Genomic DNA, 8664 nt, shown 5'->3' with positions numbered 1-8664 from the left:
GTTTTCAAGTTATCTGTACTGTATAGTGTGTTAAAACGATGTGGCATGTCAACTCAAATGTCGATAATGTCATCAAAAAATCTAATCTAAATCTTCATCAATGCTTTTTCCTACCTATTTATCTTTTCTAATCGCTTTTACTGGTAAGAGCATATTCAATTTCTCTGCATGAAGATGAGAATTTTAATAGCTGTATTGTCCACAAAAAGACATGTAGAACATTCAATTAAAAGCTCATCAGTAATATCGTTCAGAAAGATCACAAAAAGAAGAGGACTGAGTATTGAGCCTTGAGGGACTCCAGCACAAGACATATCTGGGTATAAGAACACTAACACCATACATATCTGGGACTATAACACTAGAACCTAGCCCGAGAGACTCTGGCCCTGACACCAGACTTAGACATTATGACAGATAGATGTCTGGCTTAGACATCTATCGGGCTAACTAGAACCATACATATCTTGGTACTGAAAAACTAACACCATACATATCTGGGACTATAACACTAGCGTCGATTTGTCACCACATAAACGTCTGTATTTGGTGTGTATACCACCGCATCGACTTGTCCCCGCATGATTACGTCTGTATTTGATCTAAATAAGGTGTGTATACCACCACATCGACTTGTCACCACATGACAACGTCTGTATTTGATCTTAATAAGGTGTGTATACCACCACATCGACTTGTCACCACATGAAAACGTCTGTATTTGATCTTAATAAGGTGTGTATACCACCACATCGACTAGTCACCACATGATAACGTCAGTATTTGATCTTAATAAGGTATGTATACCACCACATCGACTTGTCACCACATGATTACGTCAGTATTTGATCTTAATAAGGTGTTTACACCACCACATCGACTTGTCACCACATGATAACGTCTGTATTTGATCTTAATAAGGTGTGTATACCACCACATCGACTTGTCACAACATGACAACGTCTGTTTTTGATCTTAATAAGATGTGTATACCACCATATCAACTTGTCACCACATGATAACGTCTGTGTTTGGTGTGTATAAGGCGTGTATACCACCACATCGACTTGTCACCACATGATAACGTCAGTATTTGATCTTAATAAGATGTGTATACCATCACATCGACTTGTTACAAGATGACAACGTCTGTATTTGATCTTAATAAGATGTGTATACCACCACATCGACTTGTCACCACATGATAACGTCTGTATTTGATCTTAATAAGGTGTGTATACCACCACATCGACTTGTCACCACATGACAACGTCTGTATTTGATCTTAATAAGGTGTGTATACCACCACATCGACTTGTTACAACATGACAACGTCTGTATTTGATCTTAATAAGGTGTGTATACCACCACATCGACTTGTCACCACATGATAACGTCTGTATTTGATCTTAATAAGGTGTGTATACCACCACATCGACTTGTCACCACATGATAACGTCTGTATTTGATCTTAATAAGGTGTGTATACCTCCATATCGACTTGTTACAACATGATAACGTCTGTATTTGATCTTAATAAGGTGTGTATACCACCACATCGACGTGTCACCACATGATAACGTCTGTATTTGATCTTAATTAGGTGTGTATACCCCACATCGACTTGTTACAACATGATAACGCCTGTATTTGATCTTAATAAGGTGTGTATACCACCACATCGGTGTGTCACCACATGATAAACGTCTGTATTTGATCTGAATAAGGGTGTATACCGACCACATCGGTGTGTCACCACATGATACAAGTCTGTTTTGATCTAATAAGGTTTACACCCATCGTTGTCACCACATGATAACGTCTGTATTTGATCTAATAAGGGTGTATACCACCACATCGATTGTCACCACATGAAACGTCTGTATTTGATCTGAATAAGGTGTTATACCCACATCGATTGTCACATGAAACGTTTATTGTTATAAGGGTGTATACCACCACATCGACTTGTCACCACATGATAACGTCTGTATTTGATCTGAATAAGGTGTTATACCACCACATCGACTTGTCACCACATGAAACGTCTGTATTTGATCTGAATAAGGTGTGTATACCACCACATCGACTTGTCACCACATGATAACGTCTGTATTTGATCTTAATAAGGTGTGTATACCACCACATCGACTTGTCACCACATGATAACGTCTGTATTTGATCTTAATAAGGCGTGTATACCACCACATCGACTTGTCACCACATGATAACGTCTGTATTTGGTGTGTATAAGGCGTGTATACCACCACATCGACTTGTCACCACATGACAACGTCTGTATTTGATCTGAATAAGGTGTTTATACCACCACATCGACTTGTCACCACATGACAACGTCTGTATTTGATCTAATAAGGTGTTTGTACCACCACATCGACTTGTCACACATGACAACGTTGCTTTTGATCTTAATAAGGCGTGTATACCACCACATCGAATTGTCACCACATGATAACGTCTGTATTTGGTGTGTATAAGGCGTGTATACCACCACATCGACTTGTCACCACATGATAACGTCTGTATTAGATCTGAATAAGGTGTTTATTCCACCACATCAACTTGTCATCACATGACGTCTGCTATTGATGTTAATAAGGTGTATATACCACCAAATCGACTTGTCACCACATGATAACGTCTGTATTTGATGTTTATACCACCACATGATAACGTCAGTATTTGATCTTAATAAGCTTTGTATACAACCATATAGACTTATTACCATATGACAACGTCTGTATTTGATCTTAATAAGGTGTGTATACCACCACAACGACTTGTCACCACATGATGTCTGTATTTGATCTTAATAAGGTGTGTTTACCACCAAATCGACTACTGGGCGGTGGTTTTTCTCGGAGTACTCCGGCCTACCTCCATCAACAAACCTTGCATGTCCTTACATGACCCTGGTTTTAATAAGGCGTTAAACTAATAAGCTGTAACATCTGTGATGTTTTTAGGTCACCGCAGAAGGATCTTCATTGATCTTCTTTGTTCCATTATAACCTCTAGAAGTTGGTTGCATAAGGCTAATATAGTGTAAACCACGTTAATAATGAACTTGCTTACAGTGAATTCATGCGTCTATGTTTCCATGTTATAGTAATTTTCGTTTCAAGGTTCCTTTTAGTTATCTGTAATATGTGTATAACAATCTATGTGTATTTGAAGTGAATCAGGTGGTCCCCAAAGGTTTGTTATAACCGTTGCATTCTCTATTTGCATATTACAGAGTTATATGCACTTGTGGGTAGGTATTGATTGAGATGTCATATGTTTGCAAGCGTTCTGTTATACTTAAATAATGACATAACAAAAAATACCTTCCGCAAGGGAGCTTACTCTGTTATATGCAAATGTAGTGGCTTAATACTTATACAAACATACAAAGACTTTGTAATAAGTTTAGTTATAGTTTATTCAACTACATAATATAATAATAATGTACAAATTAAGTTATGCGTCACTGAAGAATGATTAAATACTGTGAAAGCACCCTCGTCCCACACCCTCACTTAGGAAAAGACAGATAGGTAATGTGCAAAACTAACCATATAACATGTTACGTTTGCAAAATGGTCAACTACATGTATAACTATATCAAATGGGATTTATACTCAGACTATCAATACAATATAATACATAATGTTATATGAAACATATTATTCAAATGAGACTGTATGCACTCCACACATCCATTGGAAAAGAAAATTAATGAGATGTTTATAAATTGAAACATGATAGTATAGTTGAAAAAAATGAGTTATTTTACAATTTGATGAAATAAAACGAACTATTTCGGGTAAATCTAAGACAGGGTTCTTATTATAGATGTGAATTATATATATTTAGTACATCACATGATAATTACTAGGAATGCGATTGGATAACAGCCATGGTCTATTTTGCGACAGTTCCCTGTCCTTCTTGACTACGGGAAACTATACCTGACTACGGGAACTATACCAAAGTATAGTCCCCCGGGAATGAACTCGCGACCAAATATATGACGTCATATAAATGAATGTCATGTGACGTACTAAATCTATTATTGCCCTTTCCCTCAGGAACTGTTCTCCTATAGTGTTGTCTGGCGAGGTATAGGAGGTATAGTGCCCTTGTCTTCGACTCGGGGACTATACCTCGCCAGACAACACTATAGGAGAACAGTTCCCGAGGGAAAGGGCCATAATAGAATAATATTGACTCTTATGATAATTATACATTTGATGGCTATAGCAAGTAACTTTTAAAAACAAAATATGACATAAAAAAACTATTATCTATGACCTGATGCTAATATATGTTAAAGAAGTTTAAATTTTTAGCAGATAGATAGATACCTTCAATACTTTCTGAAAAATAGTGATAATTGTCAAAATCCAAAATGGCTGCTAGTTGGCCATTTTGTTATCCAATCAGTAATAGAATACAATATGCAAAACTAGTCACCAAGGCAAACCTACATATTAAATTTGAGATAGACCTCTTTTGTACTTTCTGGGAAATAGTTATAACAAGAATTGTTTTAATATGGCAGAAAAGACAGAAGGAAGGACAGATGAACAGATCATGGACAAATCACAATTTGAATCAGATATAGTGGACTAAAAAAATGTTGAATCTTGGGAAACTAGGCCTATATGAACAAACAGGAATGACATTAAAAACACCCAGTCTATACAGCTGAGTACGATGGCCGACAGCGGCCGGCAAAAAACAACTCTCTACAAAACGTTTTTCGTACTTAAATATTCATTGATATTTAAGTACAACTTTTATTTTCTAAAAATGTTTTTTGTCATGAAAAATAATTTTGTACAAAAAAATATTTTCTAAAAATATTTTTTGTCGTGACAAATTTTTATCACATATTTATGTAAAAAAAAACCCAGGTCTGATGCTAAACCCTGTATTTAAATGGAATCTTCCTATTCTCAGGTGTACAATTAATCTTTCAGATAAGGAATTCAACAATGAATGTTCCATTTGGCTTGCTTAAAACATAGACTGTGTCATAGACAATGAATTAATACTGGTTTCTTAGTGGACTTAATTTTATCTATATTTGAGAAAGTTCATAAAAGTCGCAAAATGTAAGCGGTAATAAACAGGTCATAATCTCTATTTTTTGCCTAATTATTATCCCTTTTATATATCTTTAAATACCAAAGGTTTAAATGTCCATTTAACTTAACTACATAATTATTTTGTACATAATTATTTTTCATGACAAAAAAATATTTTTAGAAAATAAAAGTTGTAACTTAAATATCAATGACTATTTAAGTACGAAAAACGTTTTGTAGGAGTTGTTTTTTGCCAGCCGCTGTTGGCCATCGTAGCTGAGACATGTTCAGTTGGCAAAGAAAATAAACCTTCTCTTCACAATTGATAAAACTATGTAAAAATTTCTTTCTAGCTCTATAGCTTTTCTTCTTGATATCTTATTCAAAGTACAGATAACATTATCCACCCAGGCTTCATCCATTGTATTAATCTACTTTCTTCAGAAATAGTTTTACGTTTCTGTTTTACAACTTTTTAACCTACTGTGTTATTTTTAAGAAATTTTGTACTTGATATTATTCTGAAATTAACCAAATGTAATTCTGGGTGAATTGTGACTATGTGAGCATTCATATTATTTGTATTTGCCGTATAACGTTACATAATATATATCTATAGTTTTGAGAAAAGACCAAATGTGCTATTCCTTTCTTCAATGGAATCCTCCGAAACATCCTTGAGCCACATCTCTTAATTGACCGACAATTGATCACCCTGGTAGACTGCTCCTGAACAAAATTTTCAACTTCAGCAAAGAGTAGTGTCAGTCTTGGGAAGCTTGAAATGTTCATCCAGGAGCACTTCAAATCTGCATGCTTGTAAATAAATAAATAAATATGCATAGGTATACCTATGTTGACAAAAGGCAAAGTTTAATTCAATATTTTTTATCCATAGTGACTCAACAAGCACACAAAACATTTTTATATTTATAACTAGAACTGCATTTACCTCATTCATACATGTGAATGTATGTGGTATATGTATACTGTGTTTCCAAGGTAACCATTATTAATATTAAACAATGATTTTATTAAACAATGTGACGTGTGAATTATAGGCATCCATATGCATGTGTTACATTATTTGACCACCAGGTTTAAACAAGATTGATTTAATTAGTCTAAGATTTATTGTCTACTGTGAAATCATCTATTTTTGTCGGGCTCAATTTTCATAGATTCTAAAATTTTACTATTTGTTGGCACTTAAATTCGTGGAGAAAACCTCACACATTACCGTTAAAATACACAGTCGACACTGTCACCTGTACTGTTTGATCGCCCAAGTGGATACAATCACATGCTAGAGGCGGTACTCAACCAGAGTTTTTACAGGCGTTTCCATCAAACAATTATTGTGTCATATTGATTGATGCAAGATATACTCAATAATTTATACTTTGGTACATGAAGATAAAGTCTACGAAATTTTGAAAACTATCTTTGTTTGAAGAATACTTTCCATCTTTGAACTTGTCATGCTACAATGTATGAACGCATAAACTTACATGACATTGGTAAACATTTATTAAAATCAAACCCCCACAAAAATTAATGATTTCACAGTATATTACAAAACCTGTGTATATTGACCTGGTTACATTAGTAATCAATTTATTTGGAAAAAAAAAGTGTTCTTGCATATCTACACATGGTCCCCAACATTACTGTGAAGCTTCATTAGAATTGGTACAGTTCAGTTGTCAGGACAATATTTGCAGATAACAGACATCTAGGTGGAAAGACAGACATCCAGGGAAGTAATGATTCCAGTATACCCTAACTCTGTTGCAGGGGATATAAGAACAAAATTATTTCAACTATATACATTCAATACAATTTAAGTTATTTACCAAATGGGCAGGACACAGATGTAGCTCAGTAAACTGGTGATGTAATTTTCCCGAGCATCTACTGTCGCTATCCTTCCAGTTTCTGAAGATTTTCTGTTAATTCAAAGATAATAAGTTTCAATAATATGCAAAATCTCTTGATGAAAGCAAACAATATTTCTGATATCCATGATATAGGTACGTAAGCTTGTTTACCTAGTGGTTGACAACATGTATTTCAATTTCAAGAAGATTTTATAGTTTTTACATACAAATGTACATCAGATGGATTGGACATCAGGTCTAGGATATGCCTATTAACATGCAAGCCCTTTCCAAATTATCAAATTCCATGTACCTGGTATATATACATTCTGCATAACAAGTTTACTAGATTGATATGTGTTGTAATGCATGACTTTCCAATGTTTTTGTCATCAAATAAGTTGAAAATATATCCATACCATCTTGAGCTTCACCAATTAGGCTTTCTCAGAAATATGGCCTATAACATGTTGTCTGTGCGAGTGATCTATTACTGCTGTGTTCAAGTGACTTTCCCGATGGCATCCACAAGTAATGAAACTGAAAAAATACAAATAAAATTGAAAAAGAATGAGATTAAACTTTACTTATCACATCTACTCTTATAAGATTATGTTAAATTGCATACAATATTTGAAGATCTTTTCTCTAAAGATAAATATGTGTAGTCCTCTGTTTATTATCATAATTGTTTGGTTGTAGTGCAATCTTGAAAAATTGAGCTATCAACAATGTACATGCTTCATGTTGTGTAAATATAACCCAATGTATATATATTCCTGTATATACATTAATATATGTCATTAATTAAATTGGTTACCACCAATTTTGTCAAATCCTAATAGTTCCAAATTAGCTGTGCCACAAATGGAGAGGACAGTCAGCCATGATTTATCATCCCAGAAGGATATTGGATCCACTTTTGCATTTTATATATACAGTATAACTTATCTAAACCGCATGTCATCAGAACAAGCATAATTGGCTGGTATGGACAGATTTCCGGATTATACAGATTTAAAATAAAATCAATCAATATATGTAGCAAGTTGCCAGATGCAAATTTTGTCCTAAAGCTACATTTCTATTCTGAAGATATGATTCTAATTAATTATAACTGGTATATTTTTAAAGACGGCCACTGGAAAATAAATTCTGCAAACATCCATATATCAAACACCTCATAAGGAAATTATGGCTTTAATCTCTTGTGTACATGGTCGAAACGGCAAAATTTCCAAAAAATCCAATATTTTATTAAAGGCCCACTACCTTTCCTGAGTTAAAAACATTAAGGTCTCTTAAAAACATTAATAACATCATAAAATATATGTCGATGGCCTTAGATGAGCTTACAATACCAAACATATGCAAGATTTCCTCCGTAATATATGATAACAGTAGAGAGTCATTTCGCTGTTTTGCCGTCCGGCGCAGTGATAGTCAACTACCGCGCCGTATTTAGGATGACGGCGGGAAACATAAACGACCCGTATTATTAAACTTAATATTTTATCTATTTTAATCAAAATGTTCAGAAGGTGGTGATATGTGTAGTATTGTGCTAGTCTACAAAAGTATCAATCTCATTTTACATTTCCATTTTAAAATCAAAAGCCATTTTGGTAAGGTAGTGGGCCTTTAACTAGGTGTCTTTGAGTGACAATAGTTCAAAAACTAGTATAAAT

At 34.3% G+C, this 8664-nt stretch overlaps 1 long non-coding RNA gene across 1 annotated transcript; it reads right to left on the bottom strand.

The window, feature by feature from the left end:
* Window positions 1-5605: 5605 nt before the first annotated feature.
* On the bottom strand, window positions 5606-7596 carry LOC138307650 (uncharacterized). Its single transcript, XR_011206027.1, has 3 exons — window positions 7396-7596; window positions 6953-7045; window positions 5606-5912 (listed from the first exon to the last, which is right to left on the bottom strand). It is a non-coding gene; the product is annotated as an uncharacterized lncRNA (long non-coding RNA).
* Window positions 7597-8664: the final 1068 nt, after the last annotated feature.

Source organism: Argopecten irradians, chromosome 14 (genome assembly GCF_041381155.1).
Source record: "Argopecten irradians isolate NY chromosome 14, Ai_NY, whole genome shotgun sequence".
NCBI lineage: Eukaryota > Metazoa > Mollusca > Bivalvia > Pectinida > Pectinidae > Argopecten > Argopecten irradians.
Note: the sequence above shows the minus strand (reverse complement) of the source record. Positions and strands in the feature narration are given on the sequence as shown.